This window comes from Lolium rigidum, chromosome 7 (genome assembly GCF_022539505.1).
Source record: "Lolium rigidum isolate FL_2022 chromosome 7, APGP_CSIRO_Lrig_0.1, whole genome shotgun sequence".
Classification (NCBI taxonomy): domain Eukaryota; kingdom Viridiplantae; phylum Streptophyta; class Magnoliopsida; order Poales; family Poaceae; genus Lolium; species Lolium rigidum.
Window position 1 is genome coordinate 311,635,080 of NC_061514.1, and position 16,431 is coordinate 311,651,510.

The following is a 16,431-nucleotide window of genomic DNA, read 5'->3' on the forward strand; positions in this document are numbered from 1 at the left end:
TCTCCACTGCACCTAGATTTGGAAGGGAGTTGGTGCCGAGGGGATCTGGCGGCGTGGGGAGCTGCCGGTGAGGGGACATGCCGATGAGGGGAGTTGCCGCCGTGGGGAGCTGCCGGCGAGGGGAGTTGGTGGTGAGGGGATCTGCCGGCGTGGGGAGCTGCCTGCGAGGGGAGTTACTGGCGAGGGGAACTACCAGTGAGGGGAGTTGCCAGCGAGCATGCGGGTCGGAGGATCGAGGATGCGGGCAGAATCGGCTGTCGGTGAGGGGAGCAGGTGGGCGAACGGACGGAGCAGGGCACGACTGGAGCAGGGAAGCGGGGCGGGGTCGAGTCGGCGGCGGGCGCGAGGTGGGAGACGGGAGGGAGGCGGGGCGCGAGGAGGACGGGAGGGTTCCAGAGGGAGGCGGCGGCGGGCGCGAGGAGGCTGGGAGGGAGGCCGAAGGGGTCAGCGGCGGCCGCGAGGCGGCCGGGACGGAGGCGGGGCGGAGCAGTCACGCGGGGAGGGAGGTGGGCGGGGCAGGCACGCAGGTTTCCGAGCCTTTCCGAGGTCTCACCCTCGGAAAGTTGGGCCGCTCTATTTGCACGGGAGGTGGGGTGCTTGGAATTGAGTTATCTTTCCATACATCAATTCCGAGGACAGCCCAAACGGCAGAATTTGCAGAATTGGGCCAAATTCCAATTCCATGGCCAGTTTATATGCATCCAAACACAGCATAAGAATGATAGCTATGCTTTCAAGAAGGTGCTCAAAGAAAGGGTGGTGACTCAACATAAAAGTAAAAGGAAGGTCCTTTGAAGAAGGAAGCAAGATTAACAAGTTTTATAAACCTTCCAAAAAGTAGGGTACTCATTAGCTTTGACTTCTCATCATCCCTATCATAAACATCTTGAATGGTTAAAGTTAATGTGAGGGCAAATATGAGTTATATGCTTGACAAATCACAAGTTGAAAATCTCATGCCCCTTGAAGACGAGTACCCAAACCTCGTGCTACTCAAGTTAGTTCCCAAGTAAGTTCTTATCATTGTAAGTATGCATGTATCATTGAGAACGCCAACGGGGTACCTCTTGCTCCATGATATAGAAGTACTCCTTCTGATATAGGTAGAAAGCAATCCCATGCCAAAATGACAACACAAACAGACAATGAACATCTCAGTAATTTTTTTACTTACTATGGGTATAACTTTTCATTGACGATGCATCATAGAATGATCACTATGGTTCGCTGTAAATTTCCACCATAAATAATGCATGGCTTAAATTAGCCGCACAGGCGTTTCTCTAACATATATACAAACTCCATGGACCTACAAGTTTCCATTTTATTTCACACCGCTAGGCATCCATAAACAAAAAATATGATATCAACTAAATAGGAATAAGTGCAATGTTGAAAGCGTTCCACATGAAAGCATGGTTGTGCTAATTCCCAACTCACAATTTGCAAGCATACAATTTTCATAAGATAGTCACAATGGCTCAAGTTTATTAAGTGCAAGAAAGTAAATGTGCCATCAAGTTCATGAGAGCTTTACTAACTAATTTTCTCATGACAAAATTTAATTTGGAACATAAATAAAAACATGATGAATATACTTGGAGTAGCAATAATGCTAGTAGGTAGATGGTGGACACAATTGGCAAACTTTGATTTTTTAGTAGTTGGATCCACGAGTATAGCTCATACTTAGTACAAGTGAAGGCTAGCAATAGACTGGGAAGCGAGAATCAAGATAGGAGTAACTGTCATAATCATGCTTGTGATAGAACAAAATTAACAGAAGGATAAAAGTAAGACAAGAACTTCGAGGCAAATTAAATCATCAAGGCTTAAATGACGTTTGTTTAGTCTTATGCATGCATGAGCATGTGCCAAGTCGATTCAAATGAAACATTCAGAGGAGGATAACACAATGTCATACCGTTTTATGATTATAGCAATGCAAACAAACATCTATATGACATGTTGCCTACTATTAGTAAATTAAAACCAGTCATGAGAGAGTATGAACTAATAAGCATCATTAAGTAGCATACACCTTACACAAACACACTAAGTATGTCCACATAAAAAATATATGTACAATAATGAAAACAAATAGAGTTCATACCAGCCTCTCACCACACCTCAGATTTTCATAGATCGTCATTATTGCTCTTTACTTATGTGGCTTGAATAATATGAAATGATAACCAAGCTTCAATAGATTCACAAAAGACCATTGAACCCTGCATCAAACTTTACAAAACCAAAGAAGAACAAGAAATATTTTTGGGGTTTTCGATTTTGAAACAACACACAAATCAAAATCTTTTTGGATTTTCGAATAGCAAACTATAACGAGAAAATGAAACAACTAAAGAAGCAAATAAAGAGAAACAACAGAAATATTTTTTGTCTTTTGTGTTTTGGAAAGGAGAAATAAAACAAGAACAATAAAAGAAATAAAAAATAACATAGACGCGCAAATGTAACTAGTGGCAGAAATCTGCCAGCACAGAACAACAAACAGAGATCGATTTTTTCAAAAATGTTCGGTTGCTCAAATTGTAAAGTGCTCAACTAAAGAAAGTTAGATAACAATCTGGGCATGTAATCAAATATTGTCAGCTCAATACGACGTTCTGGCTGCGAGTACGAATTTTTATGGTAACAACACAAAATCTTTTTTTGGACAACAAGTTCCCCAATTCTTACCTCCTTCCTATTAGAGGCTATCCTCGCTATAAAAATGAAATAAATAGGCTAAGGAGAGATTATTACAGTGCTAACAACTTCCAAGATTCAATAAAAGAGAAATTACAGAAATAAACTAAACAAGAACAAAATAAAGCGAAACATGAATATACAAAGTTCGGACGGAATATGATGTATAGATGAGTGAGATGTCACTATACCTCCCCCCAAGCTTAGGATTTTGGCCTAAGTGGAGATCAATCCTAGCGTTGGTAGTAGCCCCAAGCTAATGGGTCATCCCTAGCATGATCATACCCTGGCTCTCGTGAGGAAGAAGAAGCAGAAGGCTCATATTCATAGCCAGGTTGCTGATAGGAGAACCCTGTAGTGTTGGAGGGCTGGACGAAGTTATCATCGGCCTCCCCGCCATCATACTATACATGTTGGCCATGCTCCTCTATGTATGAGTCAAGCTCATGCTCCATAAGTGACCATCCTTCCCTGACATCAAGGCTATTCTCCATGTTGATTTCTCGAAAAAGGTTATTTCATAAGGTAGGTGGTCCATGTTGGCTTGAGAAACAAATTTGTGTTGTATCATGGAGTTAAGATCAAGCCTCTCTAGTGGAAATTGAATGTCTAAATCATGCGGAGCTAGACCGTGAAAGGCAATGAGGCCTCCACATATTCCTCCTTTCTCACAGTTTGTAGTAAGATGGGAAACTATCAAAGAAACCAAATTATAAGTCCTATCTCGTCGCAAGGCCGCAGTGATGAAAGCTAAATCATAAGAAGATAATTTATTTGCATTCTTTCTAGGTAGAACGCACTTGGTAATGAAATAGGCAAAATACCGAATAGATGGAAGTTGAATACTTCGTATTTTACCATCCTCATCTAAGAAACTTCTCCCCTAGCATATTTTCATTGTGTAGAGCTCCAACAATAGCTTGGGTCGCTCCTTCATCCTTTCGCGCGATCCCCATTGTGGCACTCTAATGGCTGCACAAAAATCATCAAAAGGCAAGTTGACAGCTTTATTATAAACTTTGTAGTGAACCATGGGGTTAGGCAAATTCCAACTACATCTGAAATCCTGCACCACAAACATAGTTAGTTTTGCATATTGGTATGGTTCACCATCAACAAAATTTTCCAACCCTACATTGGAGATCAAAGTATGGAAATCCTACAGAATCCCTACAGCACTCATGAACTCTGAACAAGGATAAAGAGAAGGGAAAACTCTTTCTTCCCGGTGGACCATCATGACTTCATTTACCTTCAATTCATGTTGAATGAGTTGGTATGCATTGCCTTCCATCTCTGAATTTTTTAACAAACCTCATAAAAAGTGATTTTAAGACAAACAAATAAAGGAGAACACTTATAGAGACTTGCAAGGGGACTAAACATGCATCAAAACAACTTATCTAAGCATAATATAAGCTTGCAAGCTCACTTAACATGTTATCTACAGCAGAAAAATACTCAAGAAATACTCCACTAAACGAAATTCTACTTGGATAATAGGAGGAGTCACATACCGGAGAGCAAATGCTACAAATTTTAGCAGGAAATATGGGCTGAGCAAGGAGATCAAAAATTCGCGAGGAAGAACATCAAGAACACGGGTTTGAGCAATGGGGATGTCTTTTTTCGGGAGAGAGGGAGTGAGATGGCAGAGGAGAGAGCAAGTGGAGGACCAGGAGGGCCCACACCTGGCCCTGGTGTGGCTAGGGTGCCACCCGTACCACCACATGGTGTGGTCAGCTGGTGGGTCCCACTGGGCAGCCCCAGGTGCCTCTCTGCCCCTTTTCATGCATACAAATTTTGCGGATGTTTTCTGTAATTTTCCGAGAAATTTTATTTCTGGGCAATTTTCAGAATTTGAATAATGATTCTAACACGGGAAAATAATTATGGAATGATGAAAAACAATCTCAAAACCAAATATACAGAAACTCTAAAATGTTCTAATATGAAATTGATAAGGGGAATATAGGTGAAAACATAGTTTCATTCATTAAAAATTATTTTGGTAACAAGGTTGATCAAGTCTTGTTACTAGAACATTTTTATATGAAACGAAACTTTGCATTCCCCTAAATGATTATGTTACCACAATCTTGACAGGCATAGTCCCAATCATGACATATCATTCTCTTTCTTTGGTAATGGCATAGGCAAATGAAATTTCCCAATTTGGATGGTATCAATATTAATAATTGCATTTAGACCATATTTCCTATCAATGTTCTTCGGAAAATAAACTGTGTGCTCCTTGTCATCAACATTAAAAGTAACTTTTCCTTGGTTGCAATCAATAACAGCCCCTGCAGTGTTAAGAAAAGGTCTCCCAAGAATAATAGACATGTTACCATCTTCAGGCATTTCCAGCAAAACAAAATCAGTTAATAACGTACAATTATGAGCAACTTGAACAGGAACATCCTCACATATACCAACAGGAATAGTAGTAGACTTATCAACCATTTGCAAGGATATATCAGTTGGTATTAATTTTTCTTGATCAAGTCTCTTATAGAGAGAAAAAGGCATATCACTAACTAACGTAATTATTTTTTATGGAGCATGGAATATGGGTATACCTAGATCTCCAAGCTTCTTCGGAACCTTGCCATTAAAAGAATAATTAGCGAGCATAGTGGAGATTTCCTCATTTGGAATCTTCCTTTTATTAGAGACAATATCTTTCATATACTTTGAATAAGGATGCAATTTAATAGCATCAGTCAAAGGAATTTGCAAAAACAAAGGTTTCATCCATTCACAGAACTTGTTATAGTGTTCTTCTTCCTTTGATTTATGTTTCTTATCAGAGAAATGTAGGGATTTGTAGCATAGAAAACAAAAAATTTCCTACCGCAAGAACGAATAACATGCCAAGATCTAATCAAGTAGATGGTAGCAACGAGGTGAAGATAAACATACCCTCGAAGATTGCTAAGCGTTAACGAGATAAATCTCGTGGTGGATGTAGTCGATCACTTGCCGCTTTCAAAAGCGTGTAAAAGATCTTGACGGTGCCACAATCGGGCAGCACCTCCGCACTCGGTCACACGTACGGTGTTGATGACGACGTCCTTGTCGCTGTTCCAGCAGGCAACATATGTGGTAGATCCTCCTTGGAATCCCGCCAGCACGATGGCGTGGTGATGGTGGTGGTGGAGATCTCCGGCAGCGCTTCGCCGTAAGCACCGCGGGAGAATTAGGAGGAGGGGGTAGCTAGGGTTTGGGAGAGGGGAGCTCTTGGGCGCCGGCCTTGGGAGCCCTGGGTGGTGTGTTTGACTTGGGTGGCCGCCCCCCTCCCCTCTCCCTCTCTGTATATAGGTGGAACCTCCTAGGGTTGCCCCAAAACCAATCTGAAGTCCAACTCTGAAACCTGCCATAATGGGGAAACCTACGTGGAGTGGGATTGCTCCCCTTCCTTGTACCTTGGTCGGCCAAGGTGGTGGAGTCCACTATGGACTGCACCTTCCCTCTTGGTTGGCTGGCTAGGGTTGGTGGAGTCCATCCGGGACTCCACCTTCCATAGTGATTTATTTCGGAAGCTTCTAGAACATTCTAGTACATTTCATAAATGCACCGGATCATTTCCAAACTTGGAAAGTGACTTCCTATATATGAATCTTATTCTCCGGACCATTCTGGAACTCCTCGTGATGTCCTGGATCCCATCCGAGACTCCGAACAACATTTGAACTCCATTCCATATTCCATATCTACTTAAAATGACATCAAACCTTAAGTGTGTCACCCTACGGTTCGAGAACTATGCGGACATGATCGAGACACTTCTCCGATCAATAACTAATAGCGGGACCCGGAGATCCATAATAGCTCCCACATATTCAACGATGACTTCGTGATCGAAAGAACCATTTACATAAAATAAATAATTCCCTTTGTCTCGCGATATTTTACTTATCCGAAGTTTTATCGTCGGTATATCCATACCTAGTTCAACCTCGTTACCGATAAGTACTCTTTACTCGTAGCGTGATATGATATCCCTTGTGAGCTAGTCACATGCTTTCAAGCTAATTGGATGTCATTCCACCGAGAGGGCCCAGAATATATCTATCCGTTATTAGGATGGACAAATCCCACTATTGATCCACGTGCTTCAACCTTATACTGTCTGAACACTTAATGCCACCTTTATAACAACCCATTTACGAAGTAGTGTTTGGTGTCATCAAAGCATCCATCCAGTGTAGGTGATTAACATGATCTCATGGTCGACGGATTAGGTTACTATGTATCTTAAATCTTGAAGCACAACGAACTAAATGACTTGATCATATGCTACGCTTACTATGGGTGTATGTCCATCACATCATTCACCTAATGAAATGATCTTGTTATTAATAACACCTAATGTTCATGATCAGAAAACCATGATCATCTATTAATCAACAAGCTAGTTTAACAAAAGGCTTACTAGGGACTCCTTTATGTTTACGAAACACACAAGTATTAATGTTTCCGGTTAATACAATTATAGCATGGGATGTAAACATTTATCATGAACACTAAGATATAACAATAAACACTTTCATTATTGCCTCTTGGGCATATCTCCAACAAGAAATGCATTGGTTTTTGCACCCAAGGTTCCCTTTCACTACCATGTTTAGTAGCAATGAAATCTTCCTTAGTGTACATTGTATTCTTAGTATGCTTTTCAGGCTCCTCTTCAATTTCTTCTTTATCGGAAGCATTATTTTTATCATTGCCACTTTCAGTTTCAACATCATAGATAGATATACTATTAGGATCTATAGCAGGTTCATAGGATTCTACAACAATTTTATGTTTCTTCTTCTTTTTCTTAGACTTAGTCCTAACATCATTAGCTCGTTGAGAATCTTCCTCAATTCTCTTTGGATGTCCCTCGGGATATAGAGGATCCTGAGTAGAAGCGCCACTTCTAGTGCTTATTTCATAAGCATGTTTTCCCCTAGAAGCATTAACTAGTAAATCCTTTTTCACTTTAGTGAGCTGATCAATTTGAGTTTGAACCATATGGAAATGTTTAACAAGCATTTTAACATCATTAGAGGTTCTTTCCACAATATCATGCACATTATTGATATCTCTAGAATTTTCCATTAGGTGATTTTCCACTCTCTTATTAAAGTTATCTTGCTTAACAATATAATTATCAAATTCATCTAAGCATTGATCAGGAAGTTTGGAGTAGGGAATATCTCTACTATCAAAACGTTGGAGAGAGTGTACCTCAATAGTGGAAGTACGAGGGATTGACTTACATAATTCTTTTATAGGTGGTAGATTCTTCACATCTTCAGATTTAATACCCTTCTCCATAAGATATTTCTTGGCTTCCCTCATCATTTCATCCTTCAGTTCAATCATTCCTATTTTCTTCGGTGTTGGTTTTGTCTTAGGTGTAGTCTAATCGTCATAATTTTGGCTTATTTTGGCCAATAATTCCTCAGCTTCAGCAGGAGTTCTTTTCCTGAAAACACAACCATCACAACTATCCAGGTATGTCCTAGATTCAATAGTTAGTCCTTATAGAATATATCAATGAGTTCATTCTTAGCTAATGGATGTATAGGTATTGCTCTAATTAAAGAACAAAATATTGCCCATGATTCAGGCAATTTCTCTCCTTCTACCTGCACAAAGTCAAAGATTTTCTGCAAAGCAGCATATTGAGCACTAGCAGGGAAATATTTCTGAAAGAAAGCATTAACCAAACCAATAGGACTATCAATAGACCCAGGAGATAAATTATCATACCAAATTTTAGCTGCACCTTTCAGAGAGAAAGGGAAAATTTTAGTGACAAGGTAAGTGTGTATCTTAATATCATCGGAGAATAAATTACTCAAAGTAGAGAGTTCAGTCATATGTTTCATAGCACTTTCATTTTCAGTACCACAAAAAGGTTCTTTCTCAACAATATATAAGATAAATCCAGAGAGAATCATAGTCCTTATCTCTAATATTTATGGGAGATGTGGCAAACTTAGCATCAGGAGACAGTTTATATCTAATAGCTCGTCTTGCAAGAAGACTTTTAGTAGCACTTGCATCTCTAGTAGCATGACATTCTTCAATGAAGTCATCATCAAGTTCAATATAAGTTTCATCAAGATCATCACTAGGATCCCCTCTAGCCTCAGGTGAACTAACAGGTGTAATAGTATTTTTAGCATTTTCAATTTGTTTAGCTCTAGCAATTGTAGTATCTAGAAAAGGACCTAACGAACCACTCTTATCAAGCACAGTAGAAGCATCATCAAAATCATCAGAAACATTTTCAGATTCAGCAGAAGTAGCAGTATGTGTAGCATGTGGATGTGGTGGAGTAAGAAGCCACTGACAATAGATGGAGAATCAAGAGCAACAGAGATGTTCAGAGTTGTACCTCTTATTGTAGTGGATGGAAATATAGGGAATTTCAATTCACGAGCTTTCCCCGTAATAAATAAACTGCAGCGAACAATATCACCTTCAAGTGGGCTTGTAAATAAAGCTATGCTCCCAAGCAACAACGTCAGAAAATAGTCTTGATGACCCAAAAGTATAGGGGATCGCAATAGTCTTCGAGGGAAATAAAACCCAAATTTATTGATTCGACACAAGGGGAGCCAAAGAATATTTATAAGCTTTAACAGATGAGTTGTCAATTCACCTGCACCTAGAAATAGACTTGCTCACAACAGTTTATCAATAGTAAAAAAAATTATAACAGTGGTAATAGTAAAGTAATAGTGGTAATGAAATAAAAACAGCAGTAGCGATGATTGCAGTAAACAGTAGGATTAAAATATTGTAGGCACATGGATGGATGAATGGGCGAGGAATGGATAAGATAATTCATATAATAAGCAAGACGTGGGCATTGCTAGTAATAATGATATAAGCATCCTAGTATAAAGTAACCATAGGTGTGTGTCCCTATTTAATCGTGCGTGCTCGCAATGAGAAGCGTGCACGACATCTTTTGTCCTACCAGCCCGTTTGCAGCGGGGCCTCAAGGGAATCTACTGGTAATTAAGCTACTCCTTTTAATAGAGTATCGGAGCAAATCATTAAGACTCCATGAACACACGTGATCCTCACATCAAAGCCATCACCTCCGGTTATCCCAATTATTTTCACTTTGGGGCCTCGGTTTCCTAACAACGATATGTGTATAAAACTTGCAGGTATGATAAAAAACAATAATTATCCTCATGAATCAATAACATGTTCAGATCTGAGATCATGGCACTTGGGCCCAAAGTGATAAGCATTAAGCATAACAAGTTGCAACAATTTCATAAATACTAACAATGGATACTAGGTACTATGTCCATAACAATCTTATAGCTATTACATGAACAATCTCATCCAATCCCTACCATCTCCTACAGCCTACAACGGGGAATTACTCACACATGGATGGGGAATCATGGATGGTTGATGGAGAGGCGTCGGTGATGGCGATGGTGATGATCTCCAATTCCCAGTCCCGGCAGGGTGCCAGAACGGAGTTTCTGGTTCCCGCATTGGGGTTTCTGGTGGCGGCGGAGCAGCGGAACTCTTTCTGGTAAAACATCGAACCCCTCAGTATTTTTAGGTCAGGGGCTTTATATAGTCCGAAGGAGAGGTCGAGGGGGTGGCCGAGGTCGCCAGACCACCCCTAGGCGCGGCCAAGCCTGGCCCGCGCCTAGGGCAGGCGTGGGCCCCTCCTAGCCCCCTCCGTCTTGTATTCTGGCTCCGTGCATCGTCGGGTGAAATATGGATTTCGCGATATTTTCTGGGAATTTTCCCGAAAGTTGGATTTCTGCAAAAAAACAAGACACCAGAGCAATTTTCTGAAAACAACGTTAGTCCGTGCTTGTTGTATTCAAAACACACAAAATAGAGGGCAAACAACAACAAAAAGTGTTCGGGAAATTAGATATGTTTTGGACGTATTAGGCGGCGGTGAGGTAGGCAAAGGAGGAAGAGATCGAGAGGTGGGCGTAGGAGGAGGCGGAGCACTACCGAGTGAAGAGGAAAGGGGTCGGAAAATGGCAGAGGAGAGGCAGTACTGGATTCATCACAATCTGCAGCAGAAGGTCCTCATCTTACGGGCTAGCAACCTTAGAGGAGTTGGTGGCAATGTTGGAGCCGCGAGGATGGCGGCCAAACGTTCCTAGGGATATAGTGGAGCAGAAGCTGGAGTTCCTGTAGGAGTGGATGCTGGAGCGCAAGCTCGCGAAGAGGAACCACAGCTCCCGATCTAGATCTCTTCCTCGTGGATCATGAGTTGGCATGCTACCTGCACAAGCTTTCCTAGCAGAGCTCGCTGGAACAATCCCTTCCTTGATGGCTTGCTGATTATCCGGAATGATCTTAGGAAGATTTTGTTGTTGAGTGAAAGGGAATTGGTGATAGATGGGAATGCACTTCAAGGTCGGGAGGTGATCTAGACTGGTGGAGCTCTTCGGATGCAGGATTTTCGGTGAGGACCCCATTGGCCACTCTCTCACCGGAGTCTCTCATAAGGCTGGCAAACATCATCGACAGAGTGATCTCTAGGCATGCTTCTTTCCTTGTAGACAGTGTTGGGCCTCCAATTTCAGAGGTTTGTAGACCAGCAACAAGTTTCCCTTAAGTGGATCACCCAAGGTTTATCGAACTCAGGGAGGTAGAGGTCAAAGATATCCATCTCAAGCAACCCTGCAATTAAGATATAAGAAGTCTCTTGTGTCCCCAACACACCCAATACACTTGTCAGATGTATAGGTGCACTAGTTCGGTGAAGAGATAGTAAAATGCAAGTGATATGGATGAATATGAGTGGTAATAACAATCTGAAATAAATATGGCAACAAGTAAACATGCAGTAAAACAGTAAATAAACGGTGATTCGATGTTTGGAAACAAGGCATATGAATCATACTTCCACTAGTGGACACTCTCAAAAAAATTATCATAAAGGAATATAAATATAAGCACTTCACTATGCTACTCTGAACTACTCTCCGGTTGGATAACGAACACTAATTCACCGCGTAGGGCTGCAAAAGCAAACCTTAAAGATGTATTCCCAAGTACTAATGAACACCCCACGCTGTCACTTTGAGCATTCATAGGAGGTACTAACACACCACAATTTCATAGAGACATCCAACTCAAATAATAATTCAGTGAACAAGTATTCTGTGAAATATAGCCTAAGAGACCAACACGGTGCACACACTGTCACCTTTACACACGTGGGACAAGGAGTCTCTGGAGATCACATAAGTAAAATCCACTTGAATAGCATAACGACATCTAGATTACAAAGCTCATGATCACATAAAGATCACACCATGGGAGAGAGATAAACCACATAGCTACCGGTAGAGCCCTCAGCCTCGGGGAGAACTACTCACTCCTCATCATGGGAGTCAGCAATGGCGATGGAGATGGCGGTGAAGTCGATGGAGATGGCTCCGGGGGCAATTCCCTGTCCCGGCAGCGTGCCGGAACAGAGACTTTTGTCCCCGGATCTTGTGTACGACGGCGGCAGAGCTACGGAACTTTTGGTGGGCGGAGGCTGATTGATTTAGGGCTTTTGTATCGGGAGCTTTATATAGGCGGAAGGGCGAGGTAGGTGGAGGCCTGGTGGCCCCAGACCTACCCTAGACGTGGGATAGGGCTAGGCCGTGCCTAGGGGTGGTTTGGGCGCCCTGCTGCGCCTCTTTGACCCCCCTTCGGACTTCGTCTTTGTTACGGTAAAATAAGCACTTCAGCTTTTGTTTTGTCCAATTCCGAGAATATTTCATGTACAACTTTTTTGAAATAAAAAACAATAGAACATAGGGAACTGGCACTGTGGCATCCTGTCAATAGGTTAGTGCCGGAAAGTGTATAAAAGTGCAACGAAGTGTAAATAAAATATACAGGAATTGGTGTAAAACAAGCATGGAGCATCAATAATTATAGATACGTTTGAGACGTATCAAGAATCCCCAAGCTTAACTCCTGCTCGTCCTCGAGTAGGTAAGTTATAACAAAATAATTTTTGAGGTGACATGCAACTATCACAATCTTGATCAAGCTGTTGTAAAGCATTGTAAGCTGGGGTAAAAGTACTCTAAACATAGGCATGAAAGATATAATTCTAACAAATAAAACTTAGCAACTATGTTATAACATGAGAAGTAACTCAAACAAAGGATCATGAATAATTGTACATTGAAAGAAAATGTTTGTTTATGAGCATAGAAAAAACATAGCAAAGTGGTACTCAATATGTCCTTTATGAAGTAGCAAAACATAAATGCTAGGACACCTTCAAAGTTCAGAGGGTCACTAGATTCAAGTAATTTAAGAACAAGCAATAGTCATAATCATGAATCAATTAATAATAATTTTGGGACTATGCAGATTGTACTAAGAATGACAACTATGCTCTCTTAATTGGTGCATAAATTAGAACATGAAGACTCAACATAATAGTAAACGGGAGACTCTTTGAAGAGCAAGCAAGATAAACAAGTTTTATAAACCTTCCAAAAAAGTATGGTAATCATTAGCTTTGAGCTCTCATTGACCCTATCATAAGCATCTTGAATGGTTAAAGTTAATGTCATGCAAATATTAGCTATATGCTTGACAAATCACAAGTTGAAAATCTCATGCCCCTTGAATACGAGTACCTAAACCTCATGCTACTCAACTTAGGTCCCGAATAAATTCTTGTCATTGACCGCCAACGGGGTACCTCTTGCCCCATGACATGGAGTTACTCTTGTAGGAGCAATCCCATGCCAAAATTACAAGACAAACAGACAATGAGCATCTCAGAAATTTTTATTTACTATGGGTATAGCTTTTTATTGAAAATGCTTCATAGAATGCTCACTATGGTTCGCCGTAAATTTCCACCATGAATGGTGCATGGCTTAGATTAGCGGCCCAGGTGTTTCCCTAACTCATATACAAACTCCATGGACTTATAAGTTTCCATTTTATTTCACACCGCTAGGCATCCATAAGCAAAAGAACATGACATCAACTAAATATAAGTGCAATGTCAAAAGTGTTCCCCATGAAAGCATGGTTATACTAACTACCAACTTACAATTTTCAGACATATAAACTTCATAGTATAGTCACATTGATCAAGTTTATTAAGTACAAGAAAGTAAATGTGCCATCAAGTTCGTGAGAGATTTATTGACTAATTTTCTCATGCCAAGATTTAATTTGGAAGATAAATAAAAGCATGATGAATTTACTTGAAATATCAATAATGCTACTAGGTAGATATGGTGGACACAATTGACAAGTTTTGTTTTATGGTAGTTGGATGGACGAGTACAGTTCATACTCAGTACACGCGGAGGCTAGCGAAAGACTAGGAGCGACCAACTAAGAGAGCGGTAATGGCCATAATCATGCATATCAACAAAACATTATCAATCAAAGCATAAAGTGATATTACAAGTCAAAAACTAAATGATAGAGGCTTTAGTTGACTGGTAGTAGTCATAACATGGTATAAGCATGTGCCAAGTCAACCCAATAAAGCATCAAAGGAGAATACCACAATATTATGCTTTTATGATGGAAACAACACATGATTATTTCAATGGCACATTATAAACTCTCAGCTATTTGAGACAAGTCATGCTACAAAAATAAATACTAAGCAAATGGCAAAAATAACATCCAACATGACATGCCAAAGTCTATACCACAGTCTAGACAAGCTTCCTTTTACATCACGATAGTCATGAAATATTTTAGTATCCAACAATAATCAACTTATTTGAAATAACTCTCAGAGATGAAATACAATATGGACCAAAGATCTAATCATACACAAATAAAGAATACTGATGAGCTCTGAACATAATTCGAGTGAAAGAACAAGAGCTAAACGCAGTACTAGAAAACTAGAACACTTGTAGAACAATAACAACGAAAACTAGAGCATTCTATGCAATTAAAATGGAGCGTGTCTCTCTCCCACACAAAATTATAGGATACAACCATATTCTACATAAAAAAAACTAAACTAAACTAAAAATAAAAATAAAGACGCTCCAAGAACAACCAATATCATATGAAGCAATAAAAATATAGCGTATAAAAAGATGACTTGATGCTTTGTTGATGAAGAGGGGATGCCTTGGGCATCCACAAGCTTTGATGCTTGTACCTCTTTAATATTTCTTGGGGTGCAGGGGCATCCCCAATCTTGAGCTTTTGTCCTTACTTCATATCATCACATTACTCTTCTCTCCCTACACTTGAAAACTTCCTTCATACAAAACTTCACACATTTTTTTATTAGCAACATTAGTTCAATCAAAATAAAAAAAATCCACTTGAGTTCAGTTATAACATATATCAAACATATATTAAAGCAAAAATCTCATTTATCAAAAGAACACAAAAGGAAAGAGATTAAGAGGTAAATGCAAATAGTGCAGAAATCTGTCAAAATAGAACAGCAGGTAAACATCGATTTTTCAAAAATCTTCTGTTGCTTATATTGAAAACTGGTCAATTAAGGAAAGTTATATAATAATCCATGGAATAATCATAAACAATTGCAGATCACAATTCCGCTCTGGCTATTTATACGAATTTTTATGGTGACATCACAGAATTTGTTTTCAGGACAACAACTTGCCCAAATCTTACTTTCTTCCTATTAGAGGCTATTCTTAGCACAAAAACAAAATAAAAATGATAAGGAGAGATTATTACCGAGGTAATAACTTTCAAGACTCAACAAAAAGAACAATTACAGAAATAAAACATGGGTTATCTCCCAAGTGTGCTTTTTTAACGCCTTTCAGCTAGCGCAGTAGTTTGAGAAGATGCTCACATAAGAAATATGAATTGAAGTAAAATAGAGTATCAAGAAGCAAATATGAAACACATTTAAGTCTAAACTACTTTCTATGCATAGGAATCTTGTAACAAAATAAATTAAAGAAGCACATAGTAACAAGCATAGTAAAGCAAAACAAGTGCAACTTAAAAAAAATCAGCATATAGAGAGGTATTTTACTAACATGAAAACTTCTACAACCATATTTTACTATCTCATAATAACTTTAAGTAGCATCATGAATAAACTCAACAATATAACTATCACATAAAACATTCTTATCATGAGCCACATGCATACAATTATTACTCCCCGCATAAGCATAGTCATTATTATTAATTGTAGTGGAAGCAAATTCAACAAAATAGCTACCATTATTATTCTCATCACCATAATCATCAAATATAGGAGGCATATTGTGATCATAATTAACTTTCTCCTCAATAGTAGGTGGACTGAAAATAACATAATCATCTTGTAATCATCATATATTGGAGGCATAGTATCATCATAGCAAATTTTCTCCTCCGTGTTTGGGGCACTAAAAATATCATGCTCATCAAAACCAGCTTCCCCCAAACTTAGACTTCTCCATAGAATTAGCAATAATGGTGTTCACAGAATTCATATTGATGACACTGCTATTAGCATGCAAATAAAGTTCCATAGGTTTTTTAATTTTCTCTTCAAACACCTCAAGTCCTAACTCAAGATAAATACTATAAAGCTCTCTATTTTTTGCTTTCCATTAAGCCTAACTAGTGAAAATAAAAACAAGAAACAAAAAGATGTAATTGTATAATCTAAAGGAAATAACTTCGAGCACTCACCAGCAACTAGAAAAGTTAGTAGCCAGAGGATGTGAGTACCTTTTACCTTAC